The following is a 26,749-nucleotide window of genomic DNA, read 5'->3' as shown; positions in this document are numbered from 1 at the left end:
TACTGGAGTAAATGGAAACATCAAGCCCTCAGTATAAAAGTAACACTTGTAATAAATAAATTCTTGTCCCAAATAATCAATTAACGAACGCTGTATGACTTTGCTAATTAAAAGGAAACTACAGGACCAGTTAAAGTTAACGTAAACCTTGAAACATAGTAAAGGACAGGCATAGTTCGAGTAAGTGGACAATAATTAATCTGAAAATCATTTGTAAAATGTTGTTAGTATCTCTGTCTAGATGTTGCAGTAAACAACTTATATTCGTTTACTGTGCAATGAGGATGTGGACCCCTTCATGTAATCAGAACAGTTAAATACAAAATGTCAATATAAGCTAGCAGTACGACTTAAAGTCGATTGAATGATTTTGCAGAGCGAAAAATTTAAATAGTCATGATCTGCCAAGTAATATTAAATACATTGGATTATTACTGTCGTATGTGGTTTAGTTTGTCGAACATAAACAATTACACTTTGCCGAACTAGCCACAGCGTCTCTGCAAGGAGCGATCATCGTTAATATATACCTCCTTAGCTGAAATTACCATGCGTAAGTACAGTATACGTATTGTTATGTATAGCGGAAACTAAGATACAAAATTATTAATGAAATATATCAAGTTAAACAGTTATCTGAGACGATGGTCGCTTCTTGCAACAAGTGATCACGAAATGGCGGTGGAGAAACAGTACCCCAAGACGTACATAAATATTCATATATGTATGTTGTCAGTGAGCATGAGGAGTAATATTCGTATTTAGATTACATAATTTGCTCCAAATCAATGGAACACAATACATAAGCCCCTTAGCATACCAAAGACATGTGGAACGAAAGTCGGATATACCAGCTATCACATAACTCAGTTCCACACAGGACTTCAAGAACGCCACAGAATAAACTAAATATTTTGATCTGCAGCGCCACTTAATAATTCAGCACTATATGAATGTATAATGTTACGGATTAAATAACAAGAACACGATTATGAGACCAGACTCAAGCTAACTGACTAGACAAAGACATTAAACTTTTGCAGCGCAACGCACATAGATACAGATTCGCTTCCACTATTCATAGCATGTTTAGCGCTCGAAATTAATGAAAAATTGAGCCTTTAAATTCGAGCACCACACGAATGATTTAACAGAAAACCTTGCATATGAGCAACCACTGCGAATAATCACAAGAAATAGAACTATCTCACCAAATCTGCATCCCGATTACCGACACACTTGAATTTAAGCGATTTCAAGTGCCTGCAAACAAGTGTCGATTTCAGAGTTATTCTTGCACTTGGTTCCTAATCACTTGCTCGCTGATTGGCAACTCGTATCGAATCTCGTGACCGAAAGCTTCCACTAAACATGGCAAAGAGACTCTTCGCAGACCTTCACTGAATGGTTCGATACCGTTTGCAGAAATATCTTTGTGAAATATCTGCAAAGATAAGTTCGCGAGATAAGGATAGAATAACACTGGAAAACTGAAAATGCTCATTTAACGGGCATCTTTATAGGTCTACACAGGTTGAATAACTTAAAACTTGCACAGCAAATATTGCGGAAATGGAAAGTGCTATTGATGTGTGGTTTCTACAGAATGGAGTGGTAGTCAGGGGCCGTATTGTTAGCCAGTCAACAGAGTGTATTAATGCTCGGAAAGTGTGTTTTTTGGCCAAACCTACATTTTTTAAATGAAACAATGCCTATTGGCACTAACAAAATAAACGTGGAGTGTATTAGAATGGCAGTAGTGTTCGTTGCAGGCTTCTAGTGAGAGTTGTTTATTGGATACCGTATTCTGAAAAGTTCCCATACAAACATTTGTAAAATACCTTTGTTAGCACACACTGAAGAACGCCACAAGTGCATCAGTAGTTATGTGGATTCTAGCAGTAACGGGACAAGTCACCATTACAGGTTGTGTTCAAAATGTCCAGCAGCAGCGCCAATACACGCTTCCAGTCCAGTATGGAACGACTGCTGCACAGGTGCTAGAATTTCAGCGAAGATGTCCTTGCAGGATGCAGTAATACATCGTTGCATATCATCGGGTGTAACTGGTATGTCTTCGCAGACAGCGTCTTTCAACTACCCCCAAAGAAGAAACTCTACAGGCATCAACTACAAGGAACGCGCTAGCTAAAGTACAGGTCCTCTGCGTCAGCGATTTGGAAACAATTCGTGAAGACACGCTATTGCACTTCTTCGTTACGCGCTGGACAGCCATTATGTTGGTACCACAGCTTCCTCCTAGAGTGCAGTGGGACTTCTTCTACCATCCATGGAAGATGGAAGCGTCTATGAAAAGTAGGCCTATGAGGTGATGGTTCATTATCCCATACATATCTTGCAGAAGTTAACGCGAGTCTCACAATCGTTTGCATGATGGAGAGATGTGATAGGGATGGGACCTATGTCGATAGAAAATGCTTAAGACTATTACCTGACTCATACGACTTCCTCGTGCGAGTGCGCGGGAACTAGGGTGCTGATCAGCTGCAACAGCAGCACGAACAGTAATCCCCACTTTCCCTCCTCCTGTCATCATTTGTTTTCTTCCGTCTAGGTGTTACACTATCACTTCCTCGTGACTGGTTTAAGAGGTTGATAGATGATTGCCCAGAGGGTTGATGTCTATTTGGATAACCTGCCGCATACACTTTGCAGGAACAAACTACATTCTCCCTACACTCTCCGTACCTCATAAACATGTCGCCTTTTCTACGCTGGTATTTTATATTTTTTCGTGTCTGGAAACCAGGTTACAATCTTTCAGCCCAGTACAGGGCCACGTCCTAGGTTTCTTTCTTGTCCAGCCATAAATCGTAGGGGTTGCACCTATAAGGGCAGCTTGGACAGGCTGGTAGATTCTCCATACCCTGCGCAGAGCCACAGTCACACTTACCATCCGTGGTTCCAAGACCCCACCTAATCATGTCTTCACTGGGGCCACCTCTGTCCTTCTTCGGTTCAGTGTCCTCCATGTCTTCCAGTTTGTGCTGAATCCACTGGGCACCTCCTGTGCAGGTGGTTAATTAGTTGGTGGTTCTTCTGTTATCGTTGCTAACAACCTTTTACGGGATTTCAATCGCCCGGGTTGACACTCACTGCCAAAAAGGGGACGCCGATCATCAATACTTTGTCTGAGCCTCTCTATGAATTCATGTGATGTTCTCCGAGAGTTGGGAATCAAAAACCCGGCAGCTCTATATAGTTTTAGTCGTTGTTAATCGACATGTTTTATTAAGACTTATGTTGACCTTCCTTGCATGCGTTGATCTGGACCAGACTGGACAGGCATATTCGGCTGTAGAGAAGCATAAGGCTTGAGCGGTGGTTCTTAATGTTGAAGGTTTAACACCCCATTTGCTGTCAGCTAGTTTCCGCAGTATATTGTTTCGGGCAGTTACCTTTTGTCGCGTCTTTTCGCAATGGTACCTGTATGTCAGCCCAGGTAAGTAGGTTTGTCGGTATGCTCCAGTGTGGTATTATTTCAAGAGATGTTACGTATACAGTTAGCTTGCCAGGATCGAAGATGGAAGGCAGTGGCTTTTGTTTTGAATAGGTTTGGCTTAAGAAAGTTGTTTTTATAATACTCTGACTATTTGTAAGAACTTTCTCTAGCTCCTGTTCTACATTCTCCAAGAAAATATTTCGTATGCTTAGGCACCGGTTGGTCGCGGGTGTACAGATTAAATAGGGAGGGCGCCAAAACGCTTCCTTGGGTCAGACCATTTTTCTAGTTTGTCCATCTGCTCTTTTTCTCATTGAGGACAACATAAAATTGTCTATTTTGTAACATGGACTAGATAATCTTAACAAATCGATAGTCTCTTAGTTCATTACAAAGCTTCTGAAGCAGCAGCCTGTGGTTAATTTTTCATATGCAGAGCTAAGGTCGACCGGGTCTAGCCCTGTTACCTTCTTATTTTCGCATTCTTCCTCTATGTGTTCTGTTAAGCACATACTTTGGCTAGTACATGATTTTCCAGGTCTAAAACCAGTTTGTTGAGGAATAAGTTTCATCTCAATAGAGTCTGTCGTACGATTTAAAATAAATCTCTCATACAGTTTGTAAAGATGACACGGGAGAGCTATTGGGCGATAGTTCTTTGGTGAATCAGGTGCCTTCCCGGGTTTCAATAGCGCCGCTATCCTTTACTTCCTCCACATCTTGGGGATCTTACATGTTTCGCGACATTGATTGAAAAGTCGCAGGATCCAGATCTTTGTGGCCGGTCAAAAGCGTTTTATCTGCTCCGTACACATGTCATTTACCCTAGCCGCTTTGCCGCTTTTCATATTGGTCACACCTTTGTTAAATTATTTCATTGTAAAGGGAGTTAAGAACCTATTAGTTTCTGATTCTAAAGTCCTGTTAATTTTACTTTCTCTTGTTTTGTATTATTCTTTCCATTCAGGAGCAGTCGATGAGCCACTTGATTAGGTGTTACCGCGGCCGACTGTTTGGGACCATCTGGGTCTCCGTCAAGTTTTTTTAATACGATTCCAGGCTATTTTGCTGCAGTGTGTCATATCCATCCTCTGCACGGTCTCCATCGATCTATTTTGCCGAGCTTCATTTAGAATTTCCATGAGAGCCGTACCACATGCTGTTGTTTCTTGATTAAAGGGGCCCTTTTGGTATAATTCCTCCTACTTGGCTAGGATATGCCTGGGGTCATGTGAGAGACTTGATAAAACCCATCGTCCTCTCACGACCAACTACTTGGAATGTCACGCACTAACTGACTAGCAAGTCGCTGTTCACTCAAGGAACACACGAGCACACTTAAAGCAAACATAACATTGTACCTAGGAACCATGCAGGTTGAATGACACAAATAATGGTCGATGTGGAAGCTTTTCAAAATACGATATGCCGTAATCGGCTCGCACTAGAATCGTGCAACAAACACCACTGACATTCTAATTTACTCTACTTTTAGTATGTTAAAGTCAATAGGCATTGTTCCATTTAAAAATGTACGTTTACACAAAATTACATATTCTATGTATTATTACAGTTTGATTATTGGTCAACAATACGAGCGCCTGACTAACAGTCCATTCTGTGAAAACTACACATCATTAGCACTTTCCATTTCCACAATATTTGTGGTGCAGGTTTTACTTTATTCACGCTGTATAGACGTGTAAGCAACCGTTGTGTCGACATGAAACCATTTCACAGATAACTGTAGTATTCTGAAGAATGGCTCCATACAGCTACGAGCAGTTGCTTACGGAAATACATATGTTCGAAGACGATAGGCTTTGTTCACGATTAGCCATATCATAAAAATAAATACGCAAAATAGGCGGTAAAGGAAATGATAAATTTTAAAATTTTTGCGAAGAAATGCTTTACAAAATGCAGTTATTAGTGCAGGAGTGCCTTTAGGAATGACATTTAACAACGAAACTGAATTTTATGAACACAAATGAACTTCTAGGTTAACTGAATTGATAAGACCTGCTGAGAGCGTTAGATGATTAATGAAGTGACGGGATATAACTGTACCATTAAAAAATAGAAGACTGCGTTCATGAACTGCGTGTGAGATCTTGAGAATCTTGTGAGAGGGCATAAGCCGACGTTGACGACGTATCGCTTCCGGGCACTGTGCTCCTGATCAAGCCACTCGACTGCTATTCAGGGAGACACTCAAAGGTTCAGTGGATTCTACAGTACTCTCCCGTATTCCTTTGCAGTTCTTGAAAACTGTCAGCCAGTAGCAACCTGATGCTTCGTGTAGCCGTAAGTTAACACCACATACATCATTCTACCAGAAAAGTCGCTACATTAAGCAACGATTGACTGGGACAAGGGTTGCGTTGTTTGGGGGAGGAGACCAGACAGCTAGGTCATCGGTGTCATCGCATTAGGGAAGGATGAGGAAGGAAGTCGGCCGAGCCCTTTCAAAGGAACCATCATGGCATTTGCCTGGAGCGATTTAGGGAAATCAAGGAAAACCTAAATCAGGATTGCCAGACGTGGGATTGAACCGTCGTCCTCCCGAATGCGAGTCCAGTGTGCTAACCACTGCGCCACCTCGCTCAGTGTGTCTTAACAGGTGTCTTGCCTATGTGGGAGTTTTTCTCAGAACACCATTTATTGTTTGTATGGTTCCTAATATATATGTAAAGAGGGTTTTAAAACTTATTTATTGTTTGGTGCGGGCTTTGACGCCCGTAGACATTTTTTTATTTAGTAATGCTTCAAATTCTGGGGCAATTATATATGTTATTCTGGGGTATTGTTAAATAAAATCTGTTGGAAAGTACAAGCCATAATTTGTGTTTTATTGGTAATTGTTACTTTTTCTTTGTTGAGATGAAGTATTCTTGAGCGTGTGTCCCAGATTTCACAAGTAATACAGTTTTACACAAGACTCGCATTGAGGATCACGATGACTCGGTTCTGTACATCAGTTTACAGTGCCACTGATCAATTCAGATTTCAACTACAAAGGGCATTCAAAAAGTTTTTTAATTTTTTAATTTTGTTTTTTGCAGGAGGAGAATGAATTAATTGTGAACATACTTGGAAAATTTAGCTATAAGTTGGTGTACAAAAGTTTTTTCTTTTATTTACAGGTCATCCGTAAACAACGGTCGGTGATCGAGTTCCTCTTCAAGATCGGCGATGACTTTGCCACATCGATTCACAGGACGTTGGTCCCTGTTTTTGTGAGTACGACACACTGGATCGCAGCAGTATCTAGCTGTGGTTGCAGAGGTTTAAAGAAGGTGATTTCTCTCTACTGGACAATCCACGATGTGATAGACCATCGACGGCAGTGAGTGATGTTCAAATGGCTCAGCACTATGGGACTTGTAATATCTCTTTATATTCGATGAATTATTCCGATACAATTCTACCCTTGAATGACGTTTACTAATTTTCTATCTTCATACTCGCAGAATCCATGCGCAAAGTAGTTTCATACAATAGCTATGCCATGAGCGCATAATTATTCTTTGTAGTACTCTCTCTGGTGGTTAAAAAAAAAAGCTTCCGAGATTATCTTCGTGCCGATTAGCCTGAGCTTTGTTTGAAGACTTGTAATCTGAATATTGAGATTTATGACGAGATTGTACGATTAAAAGGCAAATATATATATATATATATATATATATATATATATATATATATATATATATATATATATATACACTCCTGGAAATTGAAATAAGAACACCGTGAATTCATTGTCCCAGGAAGGGGAAACTTTATTGACACATTCCTGGGGTCAGATACATCACATGATCACACTGACAGAACCACAGGCACATAGACACAGGCAACAGAGCATGCACAATGTCGGCACTAGTACAGTGTATATCCACCTTTCGCAGCAATGCAGGCTGCTATTCTCCCATGGAGACTATCGTAGAGATGCTGGATGTAGTCCTGTGGAACGGCTTGCCATGCCATTTCCACCTGGCGCCTCAGTTGGACCAGCGTTCGTGCTGGACGTGCAGACCGCGAGAGACGACGCTTCATCCAGTCCCAAACATGCTCAATAGGGGACAGATCCGGAGATCTCGCTGGCCAGGGTAGTTGACTTACACCTTCTAGAGCACGTTGGGTGGCACGGGATACATGCGGACGTGCATTGTCCTGTTGGAACAGCAAGTTCCCCTGCCTGTCTAGGAATGGTAGAACGATGGGTTCGATGACGGTTTGGATGTACCGTGCACTATTCAGTGTCCCCTCGACGATCACCAGTGGTGTACGGCCAGTGTAGGAGATCGCTCCCCACACCATGATGCCGAGTGTTGGCCCTGTGTGCCTCGGTCGTATGCAGTCCTGATTGTGGCGCTCACCTGCACGGCGCCAAACACGCATACGACCATCATTGGCACCAAGGCAGAAGCGACTCTCATCGCTGAAGACGACTCGTCTCCATTCGTCTCTCCATTCACGCCTGTCGTGACACCACTGGAGGCGGGCTGCACGATGTTGGGGCGTGAGCGGAAGACGGCCTAACGGTGTGCGGGACCGTAGCCCAGCTTCATGGAGACGGTTGCGAATGGTCCTCGCCGATACCCCAGGAGCAACAGTGTCCCTAATTTGCTGGGAAGTGGCGGTGCGGTCCCCTACGGCACTGCGTAGGATCCTACGGTCTTGGCGTGCATCCGTGCGTCGCTGCGGTCCGGTCCCAGGTCGACGGGCACGTGCACCTTCCGCCGACCACTGGCGACAACATCGATGTACTGTGGAGACCTCACGCCCCACGTGTTGAGCAATTCGGTGGTACGTCCACCCGGCCTCCCGCATGCCCACTATACGCCCTCGCTCAAAGTCCGTCAACTGCACATACGGTTCACGTCCACGCTGTTGCGGCATGCTACCAGTGTTAAAGACTGCGATGGAGCTCCGTATGCCACGGCAAACTGGCTGACACTGACGGCGGCGGTGCACAAATGCTGCGCAGCTAGCGCCATTCGATGGCCAACACCGCAGTTCCTGGTGTGTCCGCTGTGCCGTGCGTGTGATCATTGCTTGTACAGCCCTCTCGCAGTGTCCGGAGCAAGTATGGTGGGTCTGACACACCGGTGTCAATGTGTTCTTTTTTCCATTTCCAGGAGTGTATATATATATATATATATATATATATATATTGCTCCTTCATACAAAAGGTCTGTACCAATCTACATTATTTGACATTTGAGAGTTAATGATATTCATCGATATATTGCGTAGTTATTAATCAGAAGGGAACTTCCGAAAGACTGGATACGAACCTGCAATTAATAATCCAAGAGCTCCATTACTTCTTGGGAAGGTTGAACTTCATCAAACCCAAATATCCGCTTCATCTGAGGTTCCCCGACTGATTATACAACGCTCCCAAAATTACGAGGCATTTTATTTGTACAGATAAGCAGACTGCCGCAAAGCACGAGCCTGCAGAGAAGAAGAATCATCGCCTGATTTCATTCTAACAGGAAAAATTTCTGAATCAGTTTGAGTGATTGAGCTATGACTGTGTTTCCTACTATGAATGATTGATTGCTCGAACGAATTGAGAACAACGTAATTACATAAATACATAGATAGGAGGAAAAATTACAGTAGCGCCAGTGTGACAGGACTCTATTGGATTCTTATATAATATATGTATTTTTTGTGTAATGGAAACCAACGAGAACGAGAGGTAACTAATCTGAAGAGAGCTTCGGTGCCCATAGTAAAAGATTCCTGATACCAAGGAAAGATTTCAACTATTAGACAAGACCTATACTGCAGAACAAGGCCAGATAATTCAAATTTTTACATTTAAAATAGTTTGAAATTAATTCAGAAAGAACTTTTTTCCAGATAGTAGTTAGATTTTCGAACTGTATATTGTATGATTTTCGTATCCGGACATTGAACTTTATACCATCTGTGAAGTAATTTGAAAATTAAGTGTGTCTACGACAGTAAAATTGAAACTGTATTTAGTGACTAGAACCTGATATTGACAGTTATTTAATGGTATTGAATAGAGCGGCATTTAAAATGTCATTGAATCAGCATCGAGAAGTGCAACAGCCTTCAGCTGTTTGTGCTGAAGCAGAGGCGACGGATAGAAATTCTGAGACTCTTGTGGCTAGCGGTAACAATATAAATAATCCCACTGGTTCAGAAAACATTCATACAACAGCTGATCAGACTGTTGTTGACACATTAGTTGTTATTATGCAACAGTTGTCTCTATTAGCCGAAGGCCAAGCGAAGGTAAAACGAGACTTATCCGTTATACAATCTGAAGTAAAACGAGGCTTATCAGCCATACAAAATGAACTCCAAAATCAATTAGCCGAAAATCAAACAGAGCAACCTTTACCGAATTAGATCAGAGATGAAATACCCAGACACAGGAAATATAAGAAGAGGCAGAAAGGACCGAACAGAATCTTATTGCTCAAATTGAGCAGGTCCGCTAACAATGTCAAGAAAACAGTAGTAAATTAAAAGCGGAACTAACCGAATATGTAATTGTCAAAATTGACACGATACAAAAACAGGTAGAACTGTTTCCTCAAGTAATATAAGCTCAAGAGGACATACAGTGTTCCGTAGCTATGATATCAGAAATTATAGTATCCCAAGATAATCTAAAGAAGCAATTTGACGAAGTGAAGAAAAAACAGACGGCAGTGGAACATAGAATGAATGTACTTGCGGGAAAGTTTACAGAAATGACATTAGAGCGGCAAAATTTTCCTTCGAAAACGATAGAAGAAACTGTGAAAGTAGCTTTACAGTCAATTTCGGAGACTTCCGAAGAGAATTTTTTCAACAAAGGGTTGAAGGAAGTTCGTGAACAACTTGGCGAAGAATTCTCGCGTTGGAAAGAAATTATCGAAAGATCACTAAATCTCTCGCAGGGGGATTTAGAAACAGCGAGATGTAGGAAACAAAATTCTCAATCTGCGCGTGACATTCCGTTCAAGTCAAGATCCGATGTAGACAGAACTGGAACGTCACAAGTTAGATTCGATATAACGGATAGCCACAGGGAAAACTACGAACAGGATGATTTTTGGAATAGTAGTACCGTTGAGGAAAAGATGATTAAACAGAGACAATTTCAAATCTTTAACCCTGACAAAAAGAATGTTCATCCCGTAGTCTTTATTCGAAGTTTCAGAGGTCTGTTTCCACGATCTTGGACAGAATGGCAAAAGATTAGTTTTGTATCTGGATATGTACACGGATCAGGAGCATTGTGGGCATCCGAACTAGCATCTTCCTGTAAATGTTATAAAGAATTTGAGCAGGCTTTTCTAGCGAAATATTGGTCTGCTGGAATACAAGAATGACTTAGGCAGGAAGTATTATATCCTGAGCCTTTCTCATTTTCTAGAGGATCTCTAAAGAGTAATTTTGAGAAATACATTACTAAATCTTTGTATTGGGATGTACCGATGCCTTTGTCGGATATACTTAGGATACTCAAGTCCAGACTACCCACCAGTATAAAAATCAGCTGTTATATATAAATGATAAGGATATAGACTCATTTATGACTACGCTTGATCATATTGATATAACTGAGGAGGACAATAGAAGGTCAAGAGAAATGTCGTATGAAAGACGTGCAATAGAAGCGAATCCGAGCTCCAACTCGAATGGGAATGGCAATAATGGTAGCAGTAACAACAATCATAACCAACTACACTCTCTGAGGAGAATTAGAAATGGACAAAATGCAAACAATAATTATTGCCATAATGGAAACTTTAGTAATGGTGTAGCGAGCTGCTATTTTAGGAACAAAAGGAATTTTAATCGATATAATCCAATGTATGGCAATACAAGACAGTTCTAACAACACCAGCAGAACAACAACAATAATTATACGAATCAAGCCAGACAATATAGACCGAATTCACCACAACAACCGATAATCACTGAAGTAGCTGAAGAGACAAATACCAATCGGACCAACAATCAGTCAAACTAAACACGACCGCATCGTGCCCCGGAGGTGCGGTCAGGGGATCTGTTAGGGGCTAAACAGTAAAATTACAATTGTTAAGATATAATGATGGTGATCTGTTGACTGAAGAGTTAACAAAGGATTTAATAACGTGTCATAATAACAGATCGAGTGTTCCGGTATCGGAAGTATTTGTTGAAATAGAGGAAGTTCCAAGGAATGTGATATAAGACACCGCCGCTTCCGCCAATGTCATCTCAGGCGCTCTTTTTAGGAGAATTATTAGGAAGAAGAAGGTACCAATATTGCCGGTACAGAACTGCAAAATCATCGGAGCTGTTGGAGCACCCTCTCCCAATGTCAAAATACAAACACAATTAGAGATGTAAATGGGAAATGTAGCAATAAAATGCACGTTCCTTGTAGTGGAGAAGTTACTAGTGGACTGTATTCTTGGTATTGGGAGTATGCAGGAGTACGATTGTCAGATTGATTTTTTGGAAGGAATAGTTAAATTTAGATTAAATGGAGAAGAGATAGCACTGGATTTAAGTAGAAACGAAACGGTGCATGAGAAATATTGTCGCGGTGCCATAATTCAATTAATTGACACTACAAACGGTCGTTGGAAGGAGCTTTCAAAGGATTTGATACAACAGGAGGACTTTAACCAGCAACAATGACAAAAGCTAGTGAATCAAATCAGCTTACCGGAGAACAAAGGCAGCAGCTTCATTATTTGTTAGAGGCATATGAAGAGATTTTTGATGAGAAACCAGGAATTATTAAAGGGTATATTTGTCACCTACAAGTGAAGCCACATCAGACTTACTGTTACACGCACTATGCGATCCCCTGGCGTTTAAAACAATCTGTTCAAAGGGAGATAAATAGAATGTTAGAATGGAACTTGATTGAGCCATCAACTAGTCCATATTGTTCTCCGCTCTTAGTCGTTCCAAAACCTGGAGGCAACGTAAGATTAGTTCTGGATGCGAGAGAGATTAATAAAATAATAGTACCTGTAAGAACTCATCCGGAAAATATAGATGAATTAATTCTAAATTTTCAGGATGTTTCGTACTTAACTAGTGTTGATTTGAGAAGTTCGTACTGGCAGGTCCAAATGGATGAAGAATCTAGGAAATATACTGCATTTACCTATTGCTGGGAGAAGTTACCAATTTAGAATGGTCCCTTCGGACTTAATATTAGTGCCGGAATATTTATCTCAGCGTTGTATTATGTTCTTGGACCAGAATTGTGTAGTGGTATAACTGTCTTTGTTGACGACTTATTAATAGCCACGAAAACATGGGGAGAGCATTTGCATATTTTGGAAAGAATTTTTTCTGTTTTCAAGAAAACCGGAATTACAGTATACTTACAGATTTCTCATTTTGCTTTACCACAAATTAAGTTCCTAGGACATATGATAAACGGATTCACCGGATTCAGACGTTTCATCTTGAAGAAAAGGTATTATTGATGCGACACGTCCATTCCTCGAAACTGATGAAGAACATAAAGAAATGGAATCTTATTTATACCGGACCATATGTTATTGTAAATATACAAAATCCTGGATCATACTTGTTGGCATATCCCGAATCGAAAAGAATAAAGGGATTATTCCCGCATAATGATATTAAGAAATTTTTTGAAGGATCGTAGATCTCTGATACCGTATCTGTAGAAGAATTTAGAGTGGAATTTGACTATGAGTCGAATGTGTATATAAATATCAAGATGTTTATATTGTTTAGAGGGTAATAGACAGTGAGATTACTCCTGTGCAGGTTAAGAGACAGTGAGATTACTCCTGTGATAGGTTAAGAGACAGTGAGATTACTCCTGTGATAGGTTAAGAGACAGTGAGATTACTCCTGTGATAGTTTAGCACAAAATTTTTAGATAGGTAGAAGAATTTGTTAATTACTAGTGTTTGTAAGTGTGGACTATGAGCAGAAGCCATAGTGATATACAATGAAAGTGCATCTATATTTCCTCAAGACACGGCACTTATGTGAGAATTGCGTGTAAAACTTGAACAGTGCGGGATATGTAGGTAAATACGCTGTGTGTATGATGTGGGCTGTTCGCGCGAGAAAACAAATGAAGTGTGAAATGAAGCAACAGTCGATAATGTCGCTGCTGCAAACAATTGAAGAAACCCTCTGGTTGCGCGAGAGAAAATTATTATAATTTTTAGATTTTTCATTATGCCTTCTCTACCAGGAGAATTAATTTAAGAATATTAATTATCATTTTAAGAATAGCAATTTGTGTGTTTCATATTATGGACATAATTGTTGAAATATATTTCCATAAATGTTCATGAGAGAATGAAGAAAATTCTGCGAGTGGCTGATTTGTTAAATGAACATACGTCATCATTAATGATATTTATTTGCATGTGGATCTATAAATCAATTAATTATAAGAATAATGAAAATTTTTCAGAGAATTTTTTCTAGATATTATTTCCTTTGTGGAGTCAGTGTCATATGCCTCTGTTTAAAATTTTTCACCAGGTGTAAACTTAAATTTTATCCATAATTTCGTAATTGAAAGCAAACCTCGGACAGATTCAATGCTCTAATTCCACCTGGACTAAAACAAAACGAGTATTAGATAAAAAACATTTTTTTAGAGAAATACAATCGATATGGGCTACAACAAAATTTAAATGCCCGCAATCTATTTGGCAAGGTTTTAGACAATCAGCAGTTGTAATGCAAAACAACTTTGGTATTGAGGACTACAAAAAAAAAAAAAATCGCGAATGTCAAGACTGATGGATGTTCCAGTCTAGTACAGATGGAAGAATATAAGAATCCACTCCGATTTTGAGTTCAACAATTAGATATGGACTTCGTTTCCTTAATCCACTCTCTTCCAGGGATTTATTAAGTCAGAACCTTTTCTTATTCCACTTTAAACCTGTTCCATGTGCACGTCCCTGACCATCTGTTCCTGAGATCATCTTGCTGTTTCTATGGCACATTACCAGCTTCTGTCCTGTACCATAAGTCATCGCCTGTCCTCCGTACCACCTCCACCAAACGCTGTGCGTCGCCTATCTGCTGTCCGTACCCAGTGTTCCTGTTCCATCGACTTCACAACATAATCGCCGGCTACATCGTCGAAAGAAGAATTTTGAAAATTTTTTTTGGAGCACTATAGTAAATTTTCTTTTGGCTATGAGGCACTTTTCCTTCGATCTAATCTATGGAGCTTGTATATATTTCAAAATTACTAGATTTAGGCTTTCCTAACTTCTTAAATACCTGAACTGGGGTCTATTCTTCCTGGTTTTCCAGGGTTTTCCTGTGAAGGCCAGTTCCCAAATGGATAGACCTTTTTCGTAATTACACCAATCTACATGTTCCCTGGTTATGTGCTCGCGATGAGGGTATACCCCGGTACATGTAAAAGCTACAGCCTAGGCACTCTCGTAACTTACTGTCTTAACATTTTACCCATACGCTCTATAGTAAAATTCTATTAATTCAAAATACTCCTCTTTTGAATAAACAACCCAACAAATTTTTTCTGTTAGCTCGAAAAGTGTATTATCATTAACTTAACTCGCTGCGAGGGCAATTGTAATATCTCTTTATATTCGTGGAATTATTCTGATACAATTCTACCCTTGAATGACGTTTACTAATTTTCTATCTTCATACTCGCAGAATCCATGCGCAAAGTAGTTTCATACAATAGCTATGCCATGAGCGCGTAATTATTCTTTGTAGTACTCTCTCTGGTGGTTAAAAAAAAAAGCTTCCGAGATTATCTTCGTGCCGATTAGCCTGAGCTTTGTTTGAAGACTTGTAATCTGAATATTTAGATTTATGACAAAAGATAACTGATACAAAATTGTACGATTAAAAGGGAAATATATATATAAATTGCTCCTTCATACAAAAGATCTGTACCAATCTACATTATTTGACATTTGAGAATTAATGATATTCATCGATATATTGCGTAGTTGTTAATCAGAAGGGAACTTCCGAAAGACTGGATACGAGCCTGCATTTAATAGTCCAAGAGCTCCATTACTTTTTCGGAAGGTTAAACTTCATCAAAGCCAAATATCCGCTTGATCTGAGGTTCCCCGACTGATTACACAACGCTCCCAAAATACGAGGTATTTTATTTGTATAGATTAGCAGACAGCCTGCAGAGAAGAAGAATCATCGCCTGATTTCATTCTAACAAGTAAAATTTCTGAATCAGTTTGATTGATTGAGCTATGACTGTGTTTCCTATTATGAATGATTGATTGGTCGAACGAATTGAGAACTACATAATTATATAATTACGTGGATAGGAGGAAAAATTACAGACTTAACTGCGGAGGTCATCAGTCCCCTAGAACTTAGAACTACTTAAACCTAACTAACCTAAGAACATCACACACATCCATGCCCGAGGCAGGATTCGAACCTGCGACCGTAGCGGTCGCGCGCTTCCAGACTGCAGCGCCTAGAACCGCTCGGCCACTTCGGCCGCCGTGAGTGATGTGAATAAGAGTAAGGATGATAGCATTTACCATAGATATGGGGTAACTGAATAAACGGCCGCCGTGCGTTCAACAAACTTTACAATTGCTAAAGGTGCTACAGGGTTTACATGACATTAGTAACTATTCTGAGGAACCTTAAGCTTACGTTAGAACACGTCTCCACGGACACGCAGGTTACCAGACTTACACACATAAAGAGCTTTATGACATAATGGTCGACTAAAACATTAGATTAAACTTAAACTAAAGGTCGTGTCTACAATGTATTGCTTAGATTTATCCAAGCGAGATTTAGAAGAAATCAATAGCATTAAATCATATCGAATTGAAGTATAAAGAGACGAAAATAAGACCAACTGTTTCACAGGTTACAGGAAAACAAACAACAGCAATAGCCGACCAAATATACAAACGCAATCAACTCTGCCCGTTGGGTGGAAACGTGAAACAAACAAATTGCAAGACAGTTATTGCACAAGCGGTTAGTTCAGAAAACAAGAGATGACAAATGGTGCTGACTTACTAGAATCAGTTGTCTAGCTGCCTTTTCCACAGTTGTATGAGGAGTTTACGAAATGACCTGGTAAGTGTCACATGTCCAAAAAAGTGATGCCCCCTTGTTTCACTGATAAATACGGCATACCATAATGGCTAATCTGTCCTGTAATACACACGTATAATCAGAATTATATGCTAGTCTGATAAAATATAAAACATCTGTCCATTAAACATGTTTGACAGTTACTGAAAGCGTCAAATACTGCTCTATTAAATACCAAAACAATCAATGAATTAAGGAAGGCTGCCGAACATTAAACTGATGATATGCCAGACAGGTAGCTTACAGTCAACCTGAACAGGAAGTGCATTAAACACTATTTTTGTAAAATACAAGACACCAATGAATTAATGAAGGCTGGTGAGCAGTGAATGCTTTATACATGATATACGTAACTTACACTATGATTTGACAGAAGGCGCAGTGGGGCCGAGGCAGTTCCAGATAAGTTTTATAGTCTGACGATGATTTATTTATTTGTAGTTTTAGCTTGACGATGTCCACTATGGAAAGACGGTAGTTACTGTTATTCTGAAGATGGTTTAGTTATCCAGATTGAAACCTAGGTAAATTCTAGGCGAACAGTGCAACTGAGGCTGTTAATTATTAAAATTAAAATTAATATTTTTATTGTTATAGCTCACCCTATGCTTGTATGTAGCCGCTGACCACAGTCGGTTCCGTGAAATGAAATACATATTTTTATTCATTTTGTCAGACCTCATAATGGCCTATGCCGAACTTAGACGTGTGTGTACTTCAAAATAAAAATATATTCGATTTACACTAAATTCAAAGATCGCTGCTTTTACATAGCCCTCTTTCTTCATTGGGCTCAATTAGAGTCGTCTCGGTTAAGATAAGCGATCTACACTGAAGACCAAAAGAAACTGGTACACCGGCCTAATATTGTGTAGGGCCCCCGCGACCACGCAGAAGTGCCACATCACGACGGGGTGTGGGCTCGACTAACGTCTTAAGCAGTGCTGAAGGGAATCCCATGTAAGTTCAACAGTGTTCATGTTGGGGAGTTTGATGGCCAGTGGAAGTGTTTAAACTCAGAAGAGTGTCATTGGAGCCACTATGCAGCAATTCTGAAAGTGTGGGGTGACGCTTTGTCCTGCTGGAATTGTTGAAATCCGTCGTAATGCACAATGGACATGAATGGATAGAGGGATGCTTACGTACGTGTCAGCAGAGTCTTACCTAGACGTATCAGGGGTCCCATATCAATCCAACTGTATACGCCCCGTACCATTACAGAGCCTACATCAGCTAGAACAGTCCCCTGCTTATACGCAGGGTCCATGGATTCATGAGGTTGTCTCCAGAGCCGTACTCGTCCATCCGCTCGATACAATTTGAAGCGAGACTCGTCCGACCAGGCAAATTGTTTCCTGTCATCAACAGTCCAGTGTCGGTGTTGACGGGCTCAGGCGAGGTTTGTGTCGTGCACTCACCAAGGGTACACGAATCGGCCTTCGGCTCCGAAAGCCCATATCGATGATGTTTCGTTGAATGGTTTGCATGCTGACATTTCTTGATGGCCCAGCATTGAAATCTGCATTTATTTGCGGAAGGGTTGCACTTCTGCCTTTCTGCCTCGTTGAACGATTCTCTTCAGTCGTCGTCGGTCCCGTTCTTGCAGGATCTTTTTCCGGCAGCAGCGATGTCTGAGATTTGATGTTTTTCGGATTCCTGATATTCACGGTACACTCCTGAAGTAGTCCTACAGGAAAATCCTCACTTCATCACTAGCTCGGAGATGCTGTGGCCTGTCCCTCGTGCGCCGACTGTAACACCATGTTCAGACGTATTTAAATGTTGATAACCTGCCATTGTAGAGCAGTAACCTGTCTAACAACTGCGCCAGACACATGTTGTCTTATGTAGGCGTTGCCGAGCGCAGCGCCACATTCTGCCTGTTTACATATCTCTGTATTTGAATACGCATTCCTATATCAGTTACTTTGGCACTTCAGTGTATATGTTATTAGAAATATAAAAAAGTTATAGAAAAGATATACTGATTACTTGGTTACAATTATTTCAGCTTTTTGGCAGTCATGAAGTTTTCTTTCAAGTAATAAATTTGTTTTTACTTTCTGAGTAGTGTACTCTGCACTGATTTTTGTGCTAAGTTAAAACCTTCCGCGACCAGTGCGCTACCAATCGCACTATATGCTTGCGTACTATAACCTTTCTGGAAAATGGCATGGGTACGAGGCTGGTACAGTGACTGATACTAAGCCAGTAATACTGTGCGTAAACTGTCGGGAAATCCAACACCAGTTAGATTACACGAATGGCAACATACCTACAGAATGAGTAATAACAGTAAAACATCTAGGAATTATCATATAGACCGACGTAAAGGAAAATAACTACACTTAACCTACTGTAGTACAAACAGGATACAGACGGAGCTTAATTGGAAGAATCCTAAGGAGATGTAACATACACACGAAAGTAGCGACTTACAATACACCGACCGATTTCTTGACGATTTCTCGGCGGTCTGGGACCTTTACCAGGGAGGACTAGTAAGGAGGTAAAATTCAGGGATGTGCGGTGTTTTTCGTCGCGAGTTCATTTAATAAGTGAGACAGAGTTGCGGAGTTGTTCATCAAACGCCACTGGTAGACGTTAGAAGAAAGGCGTTGGCTATCAAAAGAGAGATATACTGTTGAAATTCTGGGAGGAGTTAGGAGAACATATTACTTTTTTGGATATTCATCTAGCAAAGTAACTACGACTCTAAAATAAGAGAAATGAGAGATTTTCAGTAACAAAAAATGACAGTGGTGCCAGTAGTATCGTTCTCTGTATCGATGTAAATCCAGCATGCCTCCTATACCTAAGCAGCTTATACTTGCCTGTTGTTCCTCCTCTTTCCTGCCGGACTCCATTACGGAGATTCGAAAAAAAATAATTCATGGCGCCCGTTGAAATAGAGAAGACTATTGTCGTGGATAGGTGACGAAAAAAGATAATTTTTATCTCAATTGGGGTGTAACAGGATTCTAGGATAACTATTTATATTAAGCGTATGGACTATCCCTATTAAGGAATGATACAGAAAAACGGATAATGAACTTTGAGAGGAAGAAACTTTTGTGGGCAGCCTACTGTGCATACTGTGGAATTTAGGGAATTGATTACTTGTGCCAGTAGTATGCGTGGCAAATGCACTGACATAGCACGCAAGGCCATCAGCGTCGCACTTGATTGCGATCTGAATGCTACGCTTTCTTCGAGCTCATCTGCTGCAACGGCCCTAGTGAAGAGCATCTTAGTGAAGAGCATCTCTCTTTCTGTGTGCTGCGGGGTGTGGTTACGAACAAGCTCTTATGAACGACGCTGCATTGAAGCTGTTATCTTACTGGTGGTAAAATCTGTTTAGGCTTAACACGATGACGATATCGTTAGCGAACTTTCTAAAAGTTTTCGACCCAAGTGTTGCTACATCTTGTACAACATTTTTATATAATGCCCCTCGCTACCACTACCCTACGGTCCTTATTTCCCATCCATTCATAGAGAACTGGGAGAGAAAGACGTTATCACACCTAAGCTCCTGCAAACAGCTTAGCAAATACTTGAACGCACCATATGACGTTACGGAGTGGTTTGCATACTATCTGCATGCTCTAGCGATAAGAAGATAGAGGACTCATTGTTTTTCTCTGTGTCGATTAAAATTGTGATACAAAAGTGTTGATTATTAATCGCAACTAATGCACAACCATGATTCAGTGCGTTATTGTAGCTGACCACATAGGAGGTTTTAATGACAACACTCCCAGCAATCATACCTCATGACAATGTCGAAGGGGGACCCGTATGAAGCTCGTGGAATTTAATCACTTATTTCAACCGGCGATCTGAGAAATTTTCGGCACGATAGCGACGGGCAACTGACCCTCAGACAATCTGAAGAGTATGAGAGGCCACATTAATTAATGCGTGTATGTAGCGAACCTTAAATTCTTTCATCCTCCCAGTATCGGTAGAAACCCGCAAACTGTTCAGAGCCGACAGCTGTACAGTCATTTCTATTGTCTCTCTCGCTAGTGCTTTTTTTTTACCTCGTCGCAGTAATCCCTGCAGCGAGTGCGCGTAACGGATGACAATGCATCATGGTTCTGGATGCCAGCATTGTAGTCGGCGACTACACAAGACTTCACAAAATAATGCGACTAACGCGACCCGTCCGCAGAACAATGGGAGGGGTCCGCCCCGGGCACCTACACGTCCCTGCTGTGCGGCGAAAGCTGCAAAAAACTGCTTGTCCGTCGTGATTACCCTAGTCCTGCCTGCCCTGGAGAGCTTTGTTTAGTTCACACAATGGACGTACTTCGTATGCGACGTTTTGTTCGGTGTCATCTTCTGAGCTGTTTAAAAAACCCAGCGCAACATCCTACTATAACGAAAATTTTTGTATGTGTATTTAACGTAACAAAATAGGTTTTCACATTGATTTGCGTCGGTCACTAGCACCGAAGACAACTCCGAAAGAAAGACAGCAGGAAGAAAGATTACGATTTGGCGTCTCTTCGAGGACAGGTCATTAGAGACGTAACGTAAACATAGGTTGTGGAAGGATATGGACGGAAATAGCCCCTATCCTTTTCAAAAGAGCTAACCTGGTATTAGCATTAAGCGACTTAGAAAAACCACAGAAAATCTATATGTTGATGTCTAAACGGAGAATACCCTTATAGTAAGGCTGCTGCAAGAAACAACAAAACTGCATGGGAAACATCATTTAATACCTTCCAAATTTAAACCGTGTCAGACTGCAGCTAATACTGTCCATTCAGTACACTGATGTGTGGCAGATCTGACGACATAGTACAGTGTTGGTTCAGTCACAAGTGTTCAAATGGTTCAAATGGCTCTGAGCACTACGCGACTTAACTTCTGAGGTCATTAGTCGCCTAGAACTTAGAACTAATTAAACCTAACTAGCCTAAGGACATAACACACATCCGTGCCCGAGGCAGGATTCGAACCTGCGACCGTAGCAGTCACGCGGTTTCAGACTGAAGCGCCTAGAACCGCTCGGCAGCCACAAGTGTTTCGGAGCGAACTGTTTACCACATGTTGAGCATGGGACTCTGCAGGAGACGTCCGTTTGGCGTTCTTATGCTGACTCAACAACATTGAATATTACGATATCAGTGGACCCAAAATCATTGAGATTGAACCCTAGATCAACTGTGAAACGTCGTTCAGTCGAATAATTGAGGTTCGTTGATACACTAGGCCGAAGGTCGTGTCCAGGTACGCCATCATCCAGGTGAACTATTTCTCGAAGGACATATTACACCTTGGACTCAGTGCGAGAGGAACTTGCGGCAGGGGACACTCACCTGGGCTTCAGACCTATGGCTATCATCGAAGGTATTACGTGAACAGTGAAGTGGACCACTTACGTCCCTCCAAGCTTAGTGGCGTCCCCAGAGGCAGTGGCAACTTCCAGCAGGATAATACTCTGTTGTGCCACAAGGTAAGAATCCTGCTACAGTGGTCTGAGGAGTCTGACAGTGAATTCACGTTGAAGTCTGGGCCACCAAATTCTCCTGTACTGAACTCTATTAAACACATCTAGGATGCAATAGGGAGCCAGCTCTGCACTCATATACCTCTGCACCGTAATATGTGGGTACTACCTGCGTATCACCCGCCCTGTGCGTAAACATCTGATGCCACGCACCGCCGGAAGCCTAACAAGGACTTGTCGAATCCATGCACGCGGAATTACTGCTGTACTATTCCCCAAATATAGACCAACACTCATAAGTAGGTGATCATAGTGTTTTGGCTCGTGAATGCATATTCTGGTATACAATGACACTGAGAGTACAACATTTCCCAGGCCCGCTATTAAACTCATCTGGTGCTTGGAAAAAGAAATGAGAATCCCTGCAATAATGTCATCATGAGGCCTATTTTCACTTCAAAAAGACCTTTTCTACTGATGAAGCAATCAAGAAATTCAGTACATAACACTATTCGGAATAAACAAATATTTTGTAGCACTGAAGGCAAAAACAGTAACAAGTTTATTTCGTATCAAACAGAGATCAGGGATAAGTTATGATTGCTTTATTGCTTATCTAACAGTTTGGCTAAGGTAACATATTCAGAATGGGTGTCATCTAAACTACCAGCGTGTCACAAAGGCCATCATTGATCTCACTTTTAAATGATTTTTACTCACGGTTACTTTCCGATGAGAGTCGGAGATAAAATGACATACAGATCAGGTTTAAAAGAGCCGAAAAATGGCGTGCCATTTTTCTCACAAAGTTATTCCTAATCTTTCGTAGCTCAAAATAAATATAAATATAAATATAAAAATGACTAATTTATTAGTAAACAGATCGCCAAATAAAGACTTCAGTGAAGTATTTTACATCAACAAAGCACGGTGGAAGCAAAATCTATGAAAAAAAAGAAAAAAAAAGAAAATCGACAGTAAACCGGGCGAAACGGAGCTGTGACTGTGCCTCCTCTGGCATTGGTTGGAAGCGTCATAACTCAAACGACTGCATCATACTTTCTCTTCCCTTGTACGATCACCACTTACTGTGAAAATCAAGTAAACCAGGAAGTCTGCAGCTCAACTGCCTAGCTGTCTTTCCTGGGCACGAGTTGTTTCGAATTACCGCTCCTATAAATAAAAATCTTTGACATTAATTACTGAATAAACCATTTTTAAAAGAAATGAATGAGAAATTTTTAAAACATAGAAGTAAAAGTTTGAACATAAAAACCCTAATATTAATTTTGTTTCTGAAGATTGGTTTCGTGAAATCTAAGTTGCCATTTTCGGATGTTATGCAAATATATCTCAGTACAGCTCCATCATACGTACAATTTATAGTGTCCCATCGTAACAAGTCATTCCGGGGACATGAAATACGTGATATGTATCCCTGTGCCACTGCTTGGTCCGTGTACAAGCGCTAAATCGGCTATCATTAGCATCGGTAATCTATTGCAACTTACACCAACGTTCGCGGGCGCCTGGTTGTAGGTCTTTAGTCCGATCTGAGCGTCACATGTAAATAATCTTTGCATTTCTCTGAGTAAGGAAGAATACCACGCAACAGTCAACAGTGCCAGCAGAGGAATCGATGACGTAATGACATGTAATAAACCACTCTCAGCAAAAGCTGCCTGCTAAAGCTAGATTTTCCTGAAATGTACTCGTATTAGCTAATACTCAGCCGAGTGACTCAGAGATAATCATTGCTGGAAGTGATAGTTATTGTCCTTTTAAAATCAGATCGCAAGATGGTACCGATTTCATCATAGGATTTCTGAAGGGTAACTGCAATCAGTTTCACTGTGGTGTAGAATAAGTGAAATTTTGTGAAAACAGAAGCAAACATTACATATTAAGAATATGATTCATCTGCTGGTTCATATAATTATATTATGACATAGTGATTGCTATGCTGCTCTCAAGTGTACTCGTAGTTTGCATAGTTAATATATTCATTCATGTTCAGAAAAACAACGCATATTGAACAACTAGAAATGGAACGCTCATATTTGCGGAACATGTACATTAGTATGTTCTGCTGAAATGATTAGCATTTCAGTCACCTCAATTCAGCACGTGTCCTGTTGCCTAGTAGGGTCCGCCAAGGACCCTGCTAACTTGTTCCATGCTTGACGGCATCGACGTGTGTAAGATGAGAATGGCGTCCTCTGATTCAGCCATCCATGCAGCATTCACCTGGTTCCAAAGGTCATCTACGCTGCTTGGCATTGGATCACAGGACTGCACTCATCGTTTCACCAGGCCCCACACATTTTCGATTGGTGATTAGTCTGATGATATGGTGAGCAGGGCAAAATTGTGACATACTGTGACACAAAAAAAGGCAAGTGATAGTGGAGCAATACGTGGTCGTGTAATGTCTTGCTGAAAAATGGTATCAGGGTAGTTGTGCAGAAAGGTTGTGGCTACGGGTCACGGGTTATCGTTCATGTAGGTCAAACTGTTCACAGTGCCCTGGACACACAACAACTGTGATTTGTGGTTGTACCCAGTAGCATCCGACCGCATATGGCCTTCACTTGGTGCTGTATGTCTTTTGTTAACGCAATCACTGTGATGTCGCTCCCGTTGTCTGCAGAGAACCAAAATGGGCCATAATTTTCATACAAATAGAACCTGGATTCGTACGGAAACACTATCTGATACCATTCCTGTCACCAGTGCGGTCATTCCGTACACCGTTGCTGTCTAGCATCCATCTGCACATTCGCAAAGGCAGTCAGAGAAAAGGACAATTTGCAAGTACCCCATCTCGTATTAAACGGCCACGGACTGTTATTCCTGATAGAGCAGATGTAGTGTATGATGTGTTCCACTGTGGCGCCAGAGCCGAAAAGGACGCAGATATACCGAATGAGGTATCGATCTTCTCCGACGGTAGTCTGGGTGATGCAACCTGACAGATTTCGTCGTGTTCTATGGCTTCCGTGAACCATTCTGCACACACCCATTGCAGTACCGAAACACTTTGTCTCATACGATCTGCAATTTCCCGGATGGATGCATCACATTCTCTCATGTCAATAACGCGCCTTGTTTCAAACTCGCTGATCTGATGGTACGGCTCGCGCTTATATCTGCGAGGCATCCTCCACGTCTTCTCAAGTCACACTGATCACTTACATTCAGTTTATAGCGACGAGGAGGGCCGCAGGCAGATTTTATCCGTACCCGGTGTTGCGCTGCGATATCGATGTTGACCTTGAACCAGCTGGGTGAGATTGTTCAAATGCTAATCGTTTCAGTAGAACATACTAATGTACGTGTCCTGTGAATATGAACGTCCTACCTCTAGTTGCTCAAGGTATTGTGTGTTTTCGTAAACATATTGTTGTTGTTGTGGACTTCAGTCCTGAGTCTGGTTTGATGCAGCTCTCCATGCTAATCTATCCTGTGCAAGCTTTTTCATCTCCCAGTACCTACTGCAAGCTACATCCTACTGAATCTGCTTAGTGTATTCGTCTCTTGGTCTAACTCTACGATTTTTACCCTCCACGCTGCCCTCCAATACTAAATTGGTGATCCCTCGATGTCTCAGAACACGTCCTACCAACCGATCCCTTCTTCTAGTCAAGTTGTGCCACAAGCTCCTCTTCTCCCCAGTTCTATTCAATACCTCCTCATTAGTTATGTGATCAACCCAACTAATCTTCAATATTCTTCTGTAGCACCACATTTCGAAAGCTTTTATTCTCTTCTTGTCTAAGCTATTTATCGTCCACGTTTCACTTCCATACATGGCTACACTCCATACATATACTTTGAGAAACGACTTCCTGACACTTAAAACAATACTCGATGTTAACAAATTTCTCTTCTTCAGAAACGCTTACCATCCCATTGCCAGTCTACATTCTATATCATCTCTAATTCGACCATAAACAGTTAATTTGCTCCCCTAATAGCAAAACTCCTTTACTACTTTAAGTGTCTCATTTCCTAATCTAATTCCCTCAGCATCATCCGACTTAATTCGACTACATTCCATTATCCTCGTTTTGCTTTTGTTGATGTTCATCTTATACCCTCCTTTCAAGACACTGTCCATTCCGTCAACTGCTCTTTCAAGTCCTTTGCTCTCTCTGACAGAATTACAATGTCATCGGCGAACCACAATGTTTTTATTTCTTCTCCATGGATTTTAATACCTACTCCGATCATTTCTTTTGTTTCCTTTATTGCTTGCTCAATATACAGATTGAATAACATCGGGGATAGGCTACAACCCTGTCTCACTCCCTTCCCAACCACTGCTTCCCCTTCATACCCCTCGACTCTTATAACTGCCATCTACTTACTGTACAAATTGTAAATAGCCTTTCGCTCTCGGTATTTTACCCCTGCCACCATCAGAATTTGAAAGAGAGTATTCCAATCAACATTGTCAAAAGCTTTCTCTAAGTCTACAAATGCTAGAAACGTAGGCTTGCCTTTCCTTAATCTTTCTTGTAAGGTAAGTTGTAGGGTCAGTATTGCCTCGCGGAATCCAAAATGATCTTCCAGAGGTCGGCTTCTATCAGTTTTTCCATTCGTCTGTAAAGAATTCGCGTTAGTATTTTGCAGCTGAGACTTATTAGACTGATAGTTCGGTAATTTTCACGTCTGTCAACATCTGCTTTCTTTGGGAT

The sequence above is a fragment of the Schistocerca serialis genome, chromosome 7, assembly GCF_023864345.2.
Source record: "Schistocerca serialis cubense isolate TAMUIC-IGC-003099 chromosome 7, iqSchSeri2.2, whole genome shotgun sequence".
In the NCBI taxonomy this organism is placed as follows: domain Eukaryota; kingdom Metazoa; phylum Arthropoda; class Insecta; order Orthoptera; family Acrididae; genus Schistocerca; species Schistocerca serialis.
Note: the sequence above shows the minus strand (reverse complement) of the source record.